Source organism: Chionomys nivalis, chromosome 9 (genome assembly GCF_950005125.1).
Source record: "Chionomys nivalis chromosome 9, mChiNiv1.1, whole genome shotgun sequence".
NCBI lineage: Eukaryota > Metazoa > Chordata > Mammalia > Rodentia > Cricetidae > Chionomys > Chionomys nivalis.
In genome coordinates, this window is record NC_080094.1 from 35790036 (window position 1) to 35808015 (window position 17980).

A 17980-nucleotide genomic window follows, 5' to 3' on the forward strand; every position below is an offset into this window, starting at 1 on the left:
ACAACAATGGTTGGAATGTTAGGAATTTCCTTTGGATGGTCTGTTCCTGGGTGGTGCCTGGATAGCTTCAGTTTGTGGTCTTTATCAGAACCAGGTATTGCCTACTGCTGAGACTCAGGCCTCTATTGAGCTTGCCATGGCCAAGTCCTACATTTCTATCCTTGATAACACCCAGGACCTCATATATGCTTGAGGACTTCACCCATATATGGCTATGCCTATGAAGGTTGAGGTACAACAACACAGAAGAGAATCAATTATAACTCACCTTTAAAAAGTATGGTAGGTTTATGTGAGCATACATAAATGACTAAGTTGATAGACATGTCACAAAGCAAGTACAATTAAATTTAGATGTAAGATATTACGATATGCTGTGGTCTGATGTGTCTCATCAATTGGAAGTTTTATCCCCAGTGAACAGTATTGAGAGTGTTATGATCTGCTGGCCTGGTCTGTCACCTGGGTACACTGTCCCTTTAAGAGACAAGCTGCCCTCCATAGCCCCTCCCCTTCTGCCAAGTAAATTTGATATCCCGCCTCCTCCAGGCTAGCTCTCTCTTCCTACACCCCTTCTCTCTCCTAAAGAGGTAACTACTGTCTCTCCTTCTCTCCCCCTCCCTCTCTCTTTAACCTCTCTCCCTCTCTCTTTCTCTCTCTCTCTCTCTCTGACTGTCTCTCTTCTTCCCCCTTCTCCCTTTTCCCCTTTTCCTTTCCCCTCCATCACCCACTAAATGAACTCATCTCTCTGCATGATGTATCTGTTGGTCTCCCATCCACCAAGGTAACCCACCAAGGCCTAGGAGACCCACCACTACCCCTTGTGGACTGGCTGCCCCTCTTGGAACCTCTGCCTCTCGTTGGAACGGTCCTCCCTTTCCCCCTTATATCTTTAAAAAAGAATAACAGAGAGGTGGATAGGTCATGGTGACTCAGTCTTAATGTTATCATTTTGGTAGTACATTAGTTACTGGGGGACTATGTTCCTGCTAAAAACCATGAGTTTATTTTTTTTCCTTCTCTCTCTTTTTAGACAGAATCTAAACTGTAATCTAACTGTTCTAGAACTCACTGTGTAGAGTAGTCTAGTCTAGAAGTTGTCATAATCCTCTTGCCTTTGTCTTCCCAGTATTGGACTTACAGGCGTGTGTACAACCCTCGAAATCTTATTTTCAAGTTGCCTCTATGTTTGAAACTTTTTCATCGTATAGAACTTGGCAAAAAAAATAAAGGTAAGTGAACTAGTTTAGAAGTTAGAAATTCTATGATTGGGTTCCAGCTCTACTACTCACTAAACATTTAACCTCAGACAAATCTCAAATTCTAAACCCAGTGAGGATCAATATTCTTAGAGTGAAATTCAAAAGGTTCACCCATAATCCCCGAATACAGGGGCCAAAATAGAAGAATAGGAAGTTTAATGCCAATTTAGTCTACACAGCAAGTCAAGGCTAGCCTATGCTAGCCTTATTTTGTATGACACTTGAAATACTCTTTTCTAACAGGCCTAACTTCCTTGTGATGATTAGGTAAATCTTTTTGGAATATACAAACAGACCCCTAACTTCTACCAACCCAAAGGCTAAAAATGTCATTATATACCATCTGAGGCCAATAACAAAAGGTTTCCACTTTTTTCTAATCCACATATCTGATGATGAAAAGTCTTCTGATTTACGATTTTTAGTCTCTTTTTACAAGGCATCTTATCATCTTGGAATGTGGTGTTTGAGGGAACCCCAACCTGTTCTTGGGTAATGGTCATTCATGCTTAGTTCTAGAATAAACTATTTCTCACTCCCTTTGACATGAAAACTGTGTTCCTTTGCATCAACAACTTGATCCTTCATTCTATCTGTAAAGGCAAATGAGACCCAAAGATGTGAAATGCTGGTTCAGGGAGGATGGAATCTGCTTCCATAACTCAAGCATCTGGGTTTCTTGTTGATCTCTCCACTTTTCCACGTGCTGAGATTATGGCCATGTACTACTATGATCAGTTTTTGTGTGGTGCTGGAGTGGAGGGGTCAAATCCACAGATCTCTTCATTGTATTCTTATTTCATATAGATTTCCTTTGCTCCAACTTTCGGTGGATTAACCCTTTGCTAACTTTGCAGCAGTTACCCTGAAGGTGAAGAAATTAGAAGCTAAAAATTACAAAGTGAATGAAAAGGGGCACAAGGTGGGGGTGGGGGAATCTCTGTATAATTGTTATTCTAATGAGTTAAACTATGGAATCAACACCGCCAGTCTCTCCTAACAGAAAAGAAGACATCTGTTGGCTGCTTCCAAAAGCTTACGGATAAAGATTTGTTTATACAGCTGGATAGTCTGAAAGGAACAGGACTGAAAACCTTAGGTGAGCAGGCAGATGGCAGGAGACAGTTGGAAGCATCTGGTTCCCATTAGAGACAGTAGGCTACAAAGGGCTGCCCTTTGACCTCTGAGTCCAGTTTCCCTAGGGACCTAGGTGTGTTCTAAAGTTTCAAGGTGCTGACGGTCAATTCACCTGCCGAAATATGCCAGGAGGACCCATGGCCAAAATGGTGGCTGAAAAAGAATTTTGTTTTGCTTTGCTTCTTGAGAGAGGGTTTCTCTGTATAGCAGTTCTAACCGTCCTGGAACTCACTCTGTAGACCAGGCTGGGCTTGAACTCACAGTGCTGGGACTAAACACATGTGCCACTTCTGCCCAGCAAGAATTTGAAAGTAAAGCTAGATTATTAGGTTGGGTGGGTGAAGTTATTTGCATTCAATTCCTAAAGTACAGGCTCAGTTTTTTAGTGACAGTTGTCAGAAAAACAACCTACCCTTTTCCTGCTCCCATTTCCCATCTCCTCTTCCTTTTTAGATAGTGTTCAACTAAAATCCCTATTTTTTTTGTTTGTTTTTCGAGACAGGGTTTCTCTGTGGTTTTGGAGCCTGTCCTGGAACTAGCTCTTGTAGACCAGGCTGGTCTTGAACTCACAGAGATCCGCCTGCCTTTGCCTCCCAAGTGCTGGGATTAAAGGCGTGCGCCACCACCGCCCGGCTAAAATCCCTATTTTTGAAATAAAAAGTTTATTATGTTATAACATATGCTAGCCCAGAGAGAGATGAGAGAGACAGAGAGATAGAGAGAGAAGGAGAGAGAGAGACTGAAAGAGCAGGTCCTAGGATAAGTTTCTACAAATGAAAAACCAAAGCAAGAACAAAAGAGCAAGGCTAGACAGTTAGGAAAATATTACTGGTTCCAAAACTAAGAGGTTTTGTTTGTTTTGTTTGTGATTTTTACAATGAAGATGCAGGAGGGAGGACATAGGTTACTTAAACTGAGCTTAGATTGGCAACAGGTAACAGCGATGGGAATGTACAGGCAGTGAGGAAAGCAGGCTGCTGAGATAAGTGTTTGGTTTCTGAGCTGACTGGGGTGAACAGGATGCAAGGTTTTTCAATAAACTGTCCAGGTGGTACTGTGGCTGTCGAGAGGAAGTGAGGTCACTGAGTCAAGTTTTTAGCTTTGGGAGCCTTTCTGTGTTGTTTTTTAGCTTTGTTTTGTGGGGTTATGAAGCCTCACAAAGCTCCACAAGCTATGGTCTATCACAATCACATTATACAAATGAATATTAGACTCTGCCATCAAAAGCTATGGTAAGACAAACAATTAGTTTGGGTCCTCTCTTGGAATACAGACACCATAGGTGCAGGTACTATTTGGAAAGGTGGTTGTAGAAAGCACATATGAGAACTTTGAAAAATAAGGCCAGGAGGAAGGAAAAACCTACATAAAAGATGCTTCTTTTGGGAGGCAGAGGCAGGCGGATCTCTGTGAGTTCGAGACCAGCCTGGTCTACAAGAGCTAGTTCCAGGACAGGCTCCAAAACCACAGTGAAATCCTGTCTCGAAAAACCGAAAAAAAAAAAAAAAAGATGCTTCTTTAATGGGGCAGGACTCAATATCCTGAGAACTGCGGGGAATTTATATGAAACTTCTTGGAATTACTGAAAGGAGACAGCATTTCATGTCCTTGGACCCTAGTTGGCCTTTGGGGAAGTGTTTCCTTCCAGGCTCCTCCTGCCTGTGCTTGGGCATGGAGGGTGAGCAAGCTACTGCTCACTAGGGATGGTGTGAGCCAGGAAACACACTGCAGTCACGCTGACGATGCAAGTTAAAATGGCCTGGAAAGCCTTGGAGCAGAGGCAGCCAAGAGGAGATCTGTGCACCAGCAGCTTCTGTTAACAAAGTGTGAGCAGCAGAATAAACTGAGACAAAGTGCAGACTGACTGGTGTTGGAAGCATTCCAGCAAACTACCCTCACTGCTTTATTCGAAAAGTTCTGCAATAATTAGGTTTTAAAAATTAGTTAAATATGAAAATTATCCTTTCAATGACATCCCACACTCAAAAGAAACATTAAAATAAAAACTAATACCCATAATTTTTTAATCAGAACTCTCCCTTGTATTATAAACGATGAACAAATGTTACTACTTTTAAAAAAAGTAACATAATAAAAAAAGTAACATAATTATTTATTGATTGTTTGGGAATTTCACATCATGTCCCCCAGCCCTGCTCTCCTCCCAATCCCTCCATATCCTCCCCACACCCATGACATCGGAACCAGCTCTCCCACGCCCATGGCAAAGGGTGGGGTATCTCTCCCATGGGGGTACAGGGTCAGCTCCCCACCAGCAGTGTCCAACAAGGGAGAGGGCCTGCTATCCCAGAGCCAACTCAGCACAGCCTTCTGATTTCAACATGCATGGTTCCTATACGCCCCTGTGGCCACGTGGACCATGGACATCATCACAAACCCCGTCTTCAACAGGACCATGGACCCAGACACGGCTCTCAGGAGCAGTTTGAGCCTAGATGCCACCATGGCCTTGGTGGCAGCACAAGTCACCCAGACCGGTATGGTCCTGGTGGCAGCAAGGCTCTCAAACACCAACATGGTCTCAGGTGGCTGTCCAGACCCAGGGTATGAACACAGCTCTCAATGGCAATAGGAGGCATGAACAACAACCCCACTCCAGGCTGTTGCTAGGCCACGAACCTTAACATGGCTCTCTACCACAGCCCTGGCCCAGACAACAACTTGGTTCCATGTGGCAGTGCAGGCAATGCAGGCTGGCATGGTCCTGGTGGCAACAAAGTCCACAGGTTAAGGCCAACACCTTGAGCATCCGTGTGGCCTTTGGTGGCACCGCAGCCCACAGACATCAACACATACCCAGCTGTGGTAGGACCATGAAATGTTATTACTTTTAAATAAGGGTTAATTTCCAAACAAATGGTAAACTTGAAATTTGTTCAAAGTACACTGAATGCATAGAAATAACTGGGCATGTAATCTTGTGCTTCTAACTACAGTGCTTGGGAGCTGAGGCAAGGGGGTTTCTGGGAGTTCAAGGGTCAGCATGGGCTACATAGAGAATTCCATGCCAACCAGGGCTAAAGAATGACTGGGCAACATTACATATCAAACATTGTGGACAATGAGCATTTGTCTGCTGTGTATGGCAGTGCAATTTTTTTTCCCTTTATCCTAGGGAACCAATTTTAGTGGGATCCCAAGGTCGAGGATTGTGTTCTCTCCTGATCAAATGGTGACTCCATCATTCAAGTTAATCTACACAGATTTTGTCCTTGGAATTTGAGCCTTGACTATAAATACTTAACTCCTGGGAGTAGATAAAACTGGTCCATCGTATAATTGTGCCCTGAAAAGGCGTGCGCCACCATCGCCCGGCAAAAAATGGGAGACTTTAGGGTGTCTCTAGATGCGCTTTGTATAAGACTGCAGTCTAAAAGAAACAAACCGTGGGTCCAAAGGGTTGCACAAGACAAGAGTGCTAAGATGTGTCTTTTTCTATAAATGGTGTTCCTTGTGAAAGTCCTAAATAGTCGAGGAAGGGAAAAGGTCAGATGCATTTAGGCCTTAAAAATGATTCATTGCTAACTTACTATCTGTCTTTGGAACATCTCTACACAAAAACCAGCAAATACTGTGAATTATTCTGGAGTTCTTGACCAGTTGGCAAATGAATTCAACCAGACTCGAGGATGAAGAAGCCCCTTTCTCGCCGGGCGGTGGTGGCGCACGCTTTTAATCCCAGCACTTGGGAGGCAGAGGCAGGTGAATCTCTGTGAGTTCGAGACCAGCCTGGTCTACAGAGCTAGTTTCAGGACAGGCTCCAAAACCACAGAGAAACCTTGTCTCGAAAAACCAAAAAAAAAAAAAAAAAAAAAAAAAAAAGAAGCCCCTTTCTCCTCTCTCTGTTTCCCCTGCCTTTCTATGCTTTCCCACCTGTTTTTGTTTGTTATAAAATTTCCTGGCTGTGGTGATGCACTCCTTCGATTCCTGCAGAAGGATTAAAGATCAGGAGGCAGACACAGGCCAGTCTCTATTCCAGGCCAGATATATCTTATCCAATGCCCTCTTCTTGTCTTTGTGGACCCCTGCGCATAAACTGCATGCACTCACAACAGTCACACACAGTAAACATTAAAAACTTAAAAATGGAATTTGATATTATTTTTTAAAAAAATCTGTTCTCATGCAGCTCACTCTACAGGACAAATGGTAAATAACCAAAATAAATTAAAAACAATTATACAGGAGAATTCGCTGAGGCTGTATGCTACCGACAGAGCCAGAGTAGGTGGGGGAGAGGAGAAAGCCAGAAAGGGGCATGAATGTGCCTGCAGTTTAAATGTAAGTATTTGAAGAAAGCAGCTACTAAGCTCACATGGGTTTCAGATCAGTGAGTCCCGTGCAATAGCTTGTTTTACAATGGAGTTTCATGTTCTGAAAGGGGAGAGCTGTTCATGAATTAGAGTGAAAAGTCCCTTTTAGAGACTCCAGAGAAAGATGTTAAGGTAAACCACAAACTGGTAAGACTGTTGCTCAGGAAACACATTTAGATTGCCCTGTAGATGAGGAAGGGAGGCAAAGCTAGCCAGACACAGAGCAGACAGGGCAGACAACAAGGAGGAAACAGAGACAGCCACTAGACTGCTATTAATTCCACTAGTCTTGGTCAGATTTCCAAGGCAATGTATTGTCGACAGGACTTAAAATGTGAGTCAAATAATTTACCTCTGCTCTGTCTTGCTGGCAGTTCAAAAAGGTACTGAAGGAGAAAGGAATTTGTTGGGAGGTCGGGGGTAGCTTATATAACTGAGAGTAAAGCAAAGAAATAAGCCTGGAAAGGAAAGGGCTAGGACAGCTGCAGGGAACCTGGTAGCTGATCTTTAATCCTTGCATTATCCCAAGAAGATTCCAATTTTGGAAAGGGCAGTTTTGGATTAGTGTGAGTTATCTGTCTGTCTCTTAGCAAGGCAAGCTTGGATCATCCTGATTGATGCTCTCGTTAACCCTGGATGCAGGTGGTGAGGCATTGGAAAGGAAATGGACACCCTTAACAGAGGGTCACCAGGGGATTTAGTACCACTTTTGCAGGGACAGCTCTTATAGATTAAAAAGAATTTAAAATAAAAAAAAAGGACTCAGAAAAAAAGATGGACTCAGAACTACAAAGACCATTCTAGAATCATACATCTGTCTGTCTGTCTGTCTGACACTTTTTAAAGTGCTTTTCACATATTTATTTCAAACAACTATTTTTGTCCTCATTTTACAAGTGTGGAAATTAAGTAACAAATTGTTCATTGTGACAGTTAAGTAGTAGAACAAAGATATAAACACCAATTTTGGGCTGGGCGGTGGTGGCGCACGCCTTTAATCCCAGCACTCGGGAGGCAGAGGCAGGCAGAGCTCTGTGAGTTCGAGACCAGCCTGGTCCACAAGAGCTAGTTCCAGGATAGGCTCCAAAAACCACAGAGAAACCCTGTCTCGAAAAAACAAAAAAACAAAACAAAAAAACAAAAAACAAAAAACCCCCACCAATTTTGTTTCTAGAATCTTTGCTCTTAACCTATGCAGTATTGTTACTATTCACTGACCTATTAAACACTTTTCCTCCCTTATCCAAACCACTCATTTTATTTTATTTTATTTTATTTTTGATTTTCGAGACAGGGTTTCTCCGTAGCTTTTTGGTTCCTGTCCTGGAACTAGCTCTTGTAGACCAGGCTGGCCTCGAACTCACAGAGATCCGCCTGCCTCTGCCTCCTGAGTGCTGGGATTAAAGGCGTGCGCCACCACCGCCGGGCCAAACCACTCATTTTAATACTGGTTTCTACATTCCCTTTCAAATCTAAGGTTTTGCTTAAATTGATAAATTTCACAACTGTCTCAAAATTTCTTCCCATGGAAGAAAATATTACAGAAAGATATCCTGGACTGGGCTGAAGAGATGGCTCAGCCATTAAAAGGCTAGTCTCACAACCAAAAATAAAAGATATTCTGGACATATACAAATTATTAATTATATATCTGGGGTTACCAGCAGCTGAAGAGAAATATTTTCTTTACAATTCACATATTTTAATCTAGGAATCCCAGGGTAGAAATCAAGACTTGGTTTCATCTTCTCCCCTGACTGTCTTCCTGCATCTCTCTTTCTTTTCCTTCCTTTTTTTTTTTTTTTTTTTTTTTGACTTCTCTGAGTAGCAGCCCTGGCTCTCTTGGACCTCCCTATGTAGACCAGGCTGGTTGAATGCTGGGATTAAAGGAATGAACTACTGTACCCAGGTTTTAAAGATTTGCATTCTTAGCAGGAGCACTGTTGATCCTAAATTGCTGGTTTGGGACGTCACATAGGAAAAAGTACATGCCAAGCATCTCTAATCTAAAAATCCACAGCCTCAACTGCTCCCACACCATGCACAAAATTAGTTAAAAATGCTTTACAAAATTAACTTTAGGCTCTGGATGTAAGGTCTGTATAAAATACAACTGAGTATTTACTTTTGCAACTAAGGGTCCCATACCCAGGACGTCTTATGTATAAGCAAGTATTTCAAACTTTGAAAAAAATTTAAAAATCCCAAGTATTTCAGATGAGAGACACTTAATTTGCACTATTCTGTTCTTTCCAATGTCTGCTACCCTAAGCAGGCTATCCGTTAAAGGATTCGTGATACAATTACATACAAGAAAAATTGTATGTAATTGCTACCGGGTTTTGATCTTTAATCTTGGACAGTAAAATAAGGCCATGATAAGCCATGATAAGCTAAATAAAACAGACCACCTAAAGGAAGTTCGTTACTTCCAACCATTATCACCTGCCAGAGTAGGACTGGGTCACGGATACGTTTAATGGAGGCCTGAGTCTCAGTAGTTTACCCTGAAGCAATACCTGGTTGCAGGAAGGACCATAAACTAAGATTACCTGAGCACCACCCAAGAACAGCCCATCCAGAGGAAATGCCTAACGTTCCAAGTTCCAACCGCTGTAGACAAGATCAACCTGCCAGCACACACTCACCAGGACACCCTAGACAAATGTCAGCCAATCAGGGGTACGGAACCTCAGAAACCCCTCACCCCCACCTTTCCTACTATAAAAACTAAACTCTGAGCTTGAGGTTCTCCGTTTATCCAATACATTGGACATGCGGAGAGACCGAGTTTGCAAACTTGCATAAAATAAAGGCTCTTTGCTTTATATACGGGACTCGGTCTCCTTGTTGGTTTGGGGCACTTCGTGGATTTGGGCATAACAACTGTATTTTCCTTCTTCCTAGAGTAAAGCTGACTCCAAGTATACTGTAACCCAGATAGAATCCTTGTTTTCCATAGGTGTCGGGTTGCAAGGATGAGGGAAGAAGGGTTCTTCAGCAACGCCTTAATGAATGATGGTCACTATTTCCATTTCGTGCAACTGCGCTAGTCAGCTACCCACGTGGGTAAGAGGCAGACACAGCGAACAAGTTAATTACAGGGCAAAGTGAAGGCGAGATGGGTAACGGTGACTGCACAGCTACGACAACAAACAAACCAAAATAAATAAATAAATAAATAAATAAATAAATAAATAAATAAATAAATAAATAAATAAAAAACATATCAAAAGCCGCAGACAGACCTATGTGTCTCTGCTCTGAAGCCAAAGAACCCGTTACCGGATAGATGGCAGAAACACAGGCTTAGAGACATAGGGCGTCTGCTTCCGGCCTCGTGTGCACCCTCAGCCAATGGAAAGGCTTTACGCCACTCCCGCTTCCTCACCCTGGCAACGGGCGAGCGATTACTTCCGGTGTAAGGAGTGCTCTGCGCTGACGCGGGTGAGTGTCCCTCGTTCTCACGCTGTCCGCGTCGCCGCCGCCGCCGAGCCTCGGTCTCCGTGTGGCCCCGTAGGCCCGAGCGGCGTCCTCTCCCGACCGCACGGGACGGCGCTCACGGCGCCACCTGCCTGTCCTGGGGCAGGGGCCCACGGAGTTCCAGGCCCCGAGTCATGGTCACGCGTGGGGCCCGCCAGTTTCCTTGGCTGCGGACTTTTCGTAGCGCTTCGCGCGCTGTGCAGTCACAGGCTGCAGGGAACTCGCGGTCCCCGGGTCCGCGCGGGACCGGCGATGTGCCACATACCGGTGTCGCGGTGGAGCCAGAGCTTCCCGGAATGTCTTAGAGTCCCGAGGGACGTTAGCATCCAGGGCTGAGGCATCGGAGGCTAGGACGGAGTAGATGAGGCAGCTGGAGAGGCGGGCGAAAACAGTAGCTGGAGGTGTTTTGAAGTAGAGGCACGGAGATTCCGAGTTCAACCTAATTCTGCTGGGGAGAGAAAAGAAAGCTTCACTGGGGGCCATTGGACTAAGATCCTTGGAAAATAAGCTAAGGACATTAGCTCACACACTTGGGCGTTTAATAATTTCCCTTTCTGTTTGTTGTAAATAAACCGTTTTCTTCTCACGACTTCAGAGAGCAGTGGTTATTAGAAAACGTTTGGGAAATGCAGAAATAGTTAGAAATTAGCATAACTGCTAAGGAGTTTGTTCTTTCTCATTTCTTAGGTGTTTTAAGCTATGACCTGCAAGTGTGTGAGCCTACAGTTCAAACTGAAAAATGCAGTTTGTGTATGTTGTACTCACTGCATGGAGCATGGATAGATTGGTTATGCTTTGTCTTGTTTTTTTTTTTTTTTAATTTTACGTGTGAATGCATGCATCATAATGTCTGCCTGTGCACCACGTGTGTATCCGTGGAGGCCAGAAGAGGGCATTTAATTTCCTGGAGCTGGAATCATGAATGGTTATAAGCCAGCATGTGGTGCTAGGAACAACTCAAATCCTCTGCAAGAGAAGCAAGTGCTCTTTACTGCTGAGCCATCTTTCCAGCCCTGGTTATGCTTTTTTTCGTATTGGGGTGTAACCAAGGCAGTACAAAGTCCATTCTTTTACATTAAGTCAGTCTCTCTCTCTCTCTCTCTCTCTCTCTCTCTCTCTCTCTCTCTCTCTCTCTCTCTCTGTGTGTTTAAGGTTTTCAAAAGTTTTATAGTATTGCCGTCTAGTACCAGAACGTTTTTATCAGCTTCACCATAAATCTTGTACCCAATATAGTTAACCCTTATTTCTCCTCCAACGGTCCCCCTCCCCCAACTTCTGATCTGTGGTTCAGTATTCATCTTCCTGTTTCGTATATTTTAAGTAAATAGAATCATGTAACAGGTGTCCTTCTGTGTCTAGTCTCTTTCAGCTAGGGTAATGTTTTCAGGGTTTGTCCACGTCTATGCAACAATACATTTATTCCTTTTTATTTATTTTTCCCTGTTTTTCTGGGGATGGACCTCACAAATGCTAGGTAAGAATTCTACCACTGACCTACACATAACTAACTCACTCACTCTTTTTTATGGATATGCAGTTGTATTGTTTTGTATTTTGGGCTGTTTGGAATAATTCTACACATCCTCTGACTTTCTGTGTGGATATTGTTTTTAGGGTGTGGTCATGTGTTTTGAGAACTGAGCAGATGCTTTCTAAAGTGGCTCCAGCATATTGAATCCCACAGATTATGAAGGCCTGCTTCTCTAATGCCCGGCAAACACCTGTTTTGCTTATATGCATCTTAGTGGTATCTCGTTTTGATTTTTATGCTTAATAATCTTAACCATCTTTCTATGTACTTTTTGATTCTTATATAGTTTTGGAGAATTGTCTAATGTTCGACCAGATTTATCTTTATTATTATGTCCATGCACCACATGTGTGCCTGTTTTTAACAGGCCAGAGCTACATAATAGTGCTTCAGATAGAGAGACCCTGTCTTTAAAACCTAACAATCAAAAACCACCACCACAACAAATAACGTTGAAGATTCTAGAGTCACAAATATTTACAACTGTACAACTTCTGGTAACTCTAAAAGTTTTTGTAGTTTTGACTCTTGTTTTTGATGTACTTAATTTTGGTGTACAGTAGCAGAGGGGAGTTCACCTTTACTTTTTGCCTTCTGGCTATATACTTTTCATCTCCTTTGGTGACTTTCTTTTTCTCACTAACTGGTTTAGGAATCCATCTTGAAAATCAATTTGCCATAAATAATGTTAGTTATAACCATTCCTTTCTGTTGAACTCTTAGGTTGCATATATGTTTTTAAAATTCCATATTATCATATATTAAGCATAGCATGAAATATGTAAAGCTAACCAGGAGTGGTGTCATATGCTGGAATTCCTAGAACTTGGGAGTGGGAGGAGGAGGATCAGAAATTTTAGGTTAGCCTTGGCTACATGACACCCAGTCTCACAAAGCAAAACAAATTATCATCAACAACATAAACCAACCTAAGAAAGACTCAGCCTTTTCTGTTTAAAATTTAGGTAGAAGGTGTGCTCGGAAGTAGAATTACTGGTTCAAAGATGAATTTAAATTTGTTTGGAACTCATTTAATGAAGCGTTGCAATCTCAGTGTCATGACACTAAAAGTACAAAATACTGTGTTTTATTTTTTAAAACGAGAGCTTCTCATCTCATGTTCCTGGTTGGCCTACAACCCTTTATGTAGGTCAGGCTGGCCTTAAACTTGGAGCCATCCTCCTGCCAATGCCTCTCCGAAGAGCCACTGTGGCCAGCTAACAGCATGGTTCTTTATTATCAATTGCAATAGCTTACAGGCTGGATTTCTTCTGTAAAGACATATTTTATTATCAGATAGGTGATTTCTTGACTATCTTCTCCTACACTGCCTTGGAAAGATTAAACAGGACACATAATACTTTTCTAAATTGTTTAATTAAAAAGCATGTCATCACAAGTGATAGGAAAATTTAAAAATAGTATAATATACATATATGTGCATTGTATATACACATTGTATCATATATATCCATGTGTATACTACATATAATATAAATATAATATAATGTATAATGTAATATATAATAAATATACATGAGAGGTCAAGGTCAAGATTTATACCATAAATTAGTACCTAGAAAGTCCCTGAAGTAAAAAGAAAAATAATGTTTTATTTTGATGACTAGTGAATTAGCATCTCAGAAATGGTCAAATAAAGTCTCTTTTCAGTGCCTAGTATTTAATAACGCAAGTCCAAAATATGGAGGATACCAGAGAACACAGGATTCCTCAGTTCTCCTTAGAAGTGTATCTGGGATACTGTTAACAGTCTGTGTAGACTAGGTCATATGTAGTTTCTGGAGAAATGATACCAACAGTATTGTGTATTTTCAGGCTTTTCATACTTATAGACTCCTTTTCAAAACAGTTACATCCAGCTTAAGGTACCAGTACAGTTTTGTTAGAAACGATTTTTTTTTGTTGTTCTTTTATGAATATTCTTTTTTTTTTTTTTTTTTTTTTTTTGGTTTTTTTGAGACAGAGTTTCTCTGTGGCTTTGGAGCCTGTCCTGGAACTAGCTCTTGTAGACCAGGTTGGCCTCAAACTCACAGAGATCCGCCTGCCTCTGCCTCCCGAGTGCTGGGATAAAAGGTGGATGTTCAGCTTCTATTTCCTCTTACGTATTATCTCTGAGTGCTGAGATTAAAGCTACCATGCCCAGCTCTTAATCACTGATGTCATGAGTATGTTATGCTCATACATAGAACGTTTGTATCTTTCTACAATGTTAGAATTTATTTATTTATTATTAGGGAGTGCATTGGCATATTACTTTGTCGTTCAAATGTTTATTTGCCTACAGGCAACAAACTCTGGGTTAGACTTCAAGGACTGAATAATTGGGTGTGGTAATTCCAGAATTCTGGAGGTAGAGTCAGGCAGGAGTAACAGAAATCAAGGCCATTGTTGATAACTCTTCACGGCCTGCAGGGCGTGCATTGCTGCCTTCTCTCAAAAACAAACAGAAAATCAAAAAGAAAGAAAAAAAGATTCACAAGTTTTTGTTGCCTCTAATTTCTAAAGTCATATTTGCCTTGAGCCAGCTATTGCAAACCCAGGTTCTTTGATCCCAATCTTAATTACTTCAACCACACTGTGTACTGTGCAGTGATGACCATATACTGGAACCCACACTAACACACACATCATCACAGAATGTGGTAAAGGAGGTGCAGGGAGTTCAGGCAGTTCTCAGAGGCCTTCCTGGAGGCAGAGGTGGAGGCTGAAGCAGATGAAGAGCAGCAGGGGCCAAACAAAGCAGGGCTGAAGGGTCAGAGTTGATCCCAGGCCTCAGGGTTGAGTTGAACTGCAGAAGTGATGTGTGTGGAACCATGGAGGCAGTCGAGGTGAGGTGTAGGGCTAGATCTGGGCAGACGATAATTTGAGTGGGCCATGTCATCAGTGGGGACTTAGCTTAATCCTCAGAGACAGTCCAGATTTCTTTGCCTGTGGGACCCTTTATACACACACTGGTGGTGAGATGACAGGTTGTTGAGGCTGTTGCTCAGTGTTAGGATGCCCAGATAAAGGTGTAACACCCTTCCTCATACTGATGTCTTCCGTAAAGTTTTGGCTTGTTTCTGTCTGATAAAGGTTAATGTGCCCATGTACTCTTACGTTTCCAGTCTGATATGTTTATAGAGGTGCTTTTTTACTTTAAAGAAAAAGTTGATTTTCAGTCTTGTGCCATGGGTGGTGCTGGACAGATAGCAGTGTCTGTGCACAGTGTGTACAATGAGGAACAGAATCAATTTGCCTCTGTGTCCGCACTCAAAATGGACAAAATTTGGCTTGTAAAATGGAGTCACCCAGGCCAATGCGTGGCCTGGAAGCCACTGTTTTCTGTCTTGTAACTTAGAGCAGGACACAGCTTCTCTACAAGTGAACACCTCCTTTCTAGGTATGACCATTAGCAGTCTATTATGCCTCCATTAGCGGTCACTCCCATTGCTTCTCCACCTTTAAGCCACACGGATGGCTGACTTTCTGTCCACTTAAAATTTTTTATAAATGGTAGATAGGTGGCCTTCCTTAGTTTCTATTCACTGTTTCTAATGCTTATTTATATTCTACTCTTTGTAATGGCTCACTGATGCTCTGTTTTACAAATATATCACATTTTGCTTTTAATTAATCCATTGTCACTTGATGAGCATTTAAAGTGCTCCCTAATTTTGGCTCCTATGAACAAAATTTGGAAATCTGTGAAGAAGTTAACTTTTATTTATTTTTAAGAGAACTACTTACTGTGTCTGTGTGTGGGGCATGCACTTGCAGTGATCTGCCTGCCTCTGCCTCCTGAGTGCTGGGATTAAAGGTGTGCACCACCACTGCCTGGTTTAGCTTTAGATTCTTAGCTCTCCTTCCCCGGAGTCTCAAATTTTAGGATTATAGACATGTGCTGTCATGTCCAGCTGTGGGCATATCATAACACTCTTAACCTTCTTTTTTAAAAAAAAATCTTAAAAACATTTTTATTATATATGTGCCATGGCACATGTTTGGAGGTTAGAGGGCAAATTTCAGGAGTTGGTTCTCTCCTGTATCATGGGTTCTGAGTTTTGAACTCAGATCACAAGGCTTACATTTCAAATGCTCTTTTTATAGGCTTAGCCATCTTGCTTTGGGGGATCCATTCCAGGACCTTGTGCATGTTAGGCACACATGCTGCCTCACTGAGCTGTGTTTTCGGCATCTATATAATCATTAATTCTTTAAGAAAAATTTGTAGAAAATGAGCAAGTTGCCAGTGTTAAGAAATAATGTTCACAATGAATTTTAATATCATTACTGTTAGGAAGTTGTGAAATGTTCATATTTAAATACATTGTTCAGAAATGAAGGCAATATGAAGATGAGCTATAGAATTCTTTAAAGATTAAAATATTTAAAGTAATTTATAATTTTTATGGGCTCGGATGTAGACATGCATGGTTAGAGCTTATCCAGCCTAGTGTTCTTAGTTCTTATTGCATAGAACTTTTTAATACCTGCACATCTCTGATCATTAAGAACATTTTGTTGTGGATATTGCCTCAGAATTGAGTTGAAGCAATAGATGTTTCTCTTGAGCTAACGCTTGGTATAAGTGTGCTACATGTTTCAAATAATGTAATAACGGTGACAAGTATGATAAACACATCACAGAGGTATTTAATGTTAATCAAATGTCATGTCCTACCCCCTGTCTGATCGGCAGAAATTAATGTTTTTCTTTCCTTTTCCAGTTACCTGTAGTTTATGTGTCCCTGTAAATTTAAGATTCAGAAAAATTGAAACAAAAATAGCTCCTTTATGAGTCATTGGGCATGTTTTTCTATATTCTTTTCTGAGGTAGCATTATAAAGATATCACTTAGAAATCAAAGTAAATTCAGAATATGGCATTTCCTTTGTTACAGCAGTTTTATTTTTATTTATTTATTATGTATACAATATTCTATCTGCGTGTATGCCTGAAGGCCAGAAGAGGGCACCAGACCTCATTGCAGGTGGTTGTGAGTCACCATGTGGTTGCTGGGAATTGAACTCAGGACCTTTGGAAGAGCAGGCAATGCCCTTAACCACTGAGCCATCTCTCCAGCCCCTGTTACAGCAGTTTTAAAGTGGAATCTTATAGTTTCTGGATCTTGGACTTAGTTCATTAACTAGTGCTTCTGTAATATATATATATATATATATGTTATATGCATATATATATGTTATATGCATATACATTAAGCTTCTCTAAAGGAACAGATCTCATAGACTATATAGATATATTCATTACATGTGTATGCCTTAGTTAGGATTTTATTGCGGTGGGGAGATACCATGACCATGGCATTTTTTTTTTTATTTTTTTTTATTTTTTATTTTTTGAGATGAGGTTTCTCTGTGGAACAGTTTTAGCTGTACTGGAACTTGCTCTGTAAACCAGACTGGCTCAAACTCAGAAGGATCCACCTGCCTCTGCCTCCTGAGTGCTGGAATTAAAGATGTGCACCAGCATGTATGGTGACCATGGCAACTCTTATATAGGAAGATATTTAATTGGGGCTGATTTACAGTTTTGAAGGTTTAATCCATTATCATCTTGGTGAGAAGCGTGGCAGTGTGCAGGCAGACATGGTGCTGGAGAAGGTGCTGAGAGTTCTACATCTCGATCCACAGGCAGCAGAAGGAGACTATGTGCCATACTAGGTGTAGCTTGACCATATAAGACCTCAAAATCAACCCCCACAATGACACACTCCAACTAGGCCACACCTCCTAATAGTGCCACTCCCCATAAGCCAAACACTCAAACCTGTGAGTCTATTGGGACTTTTCCTATTTAAACCACCACATTGTGTGTGTATGCATCTCTCTCTCTCTCTCTCTCTCTCTCTCTCTCTCTCTCTCTCTCTCTCTCCATCTGTATTCTATATATATATATATATATTTTAAAGATTTATTTATTTATTATGTATACAACATTCTGCCTCAATGTATGGCCCGCATACCAGAAGAGGGCGCCAGATCTCATTACAGATGGTTGTGAGCCACCATGTGGTTGCTGGGAATTGAACTCAGGACCTCTGGAAGAGCAGCCAATGCTCTTAACCTCTGAGCCATCTCTCCAGCCCTCTATATATATTTAAAAAGTGGAGCCGGGTGGTGGTGGCACATGCCTTTAATCCCAGCACTCGGGAGGCAGAAGCAGGTGGATCTCTGTGAGTCTGAGGCCAGCCTGGTCTATAAGAGCTAGTT

The 17980-nt window shown here is 41.7% G+C and overlaps 1 protein-coding gene across 3 annotated transcripts in view; it reads left to right on the top strand.

Moving 5' to 3' along the window:
* Nucleotides 1-10153: 10153 nt before the first annotated feature.
* The window catches only part of Tasp1 (taspase 1), a 357326-nt gene continuing 349499 nt past the window's right edge, over nucleotides 10154-17980 (top strand). For all 3 annotated transcript variants that reach the window (XR_009057693.1, XM_057780148.1, XM_057780147.1), the window contains exon 1: nucleotides 10154-10180. The gene's annotated coding sequence lies outside the window, so the exon portion shown is untranslated. The remainder of the gene's footprint in view (nucleotides 10181-17980) is intronic.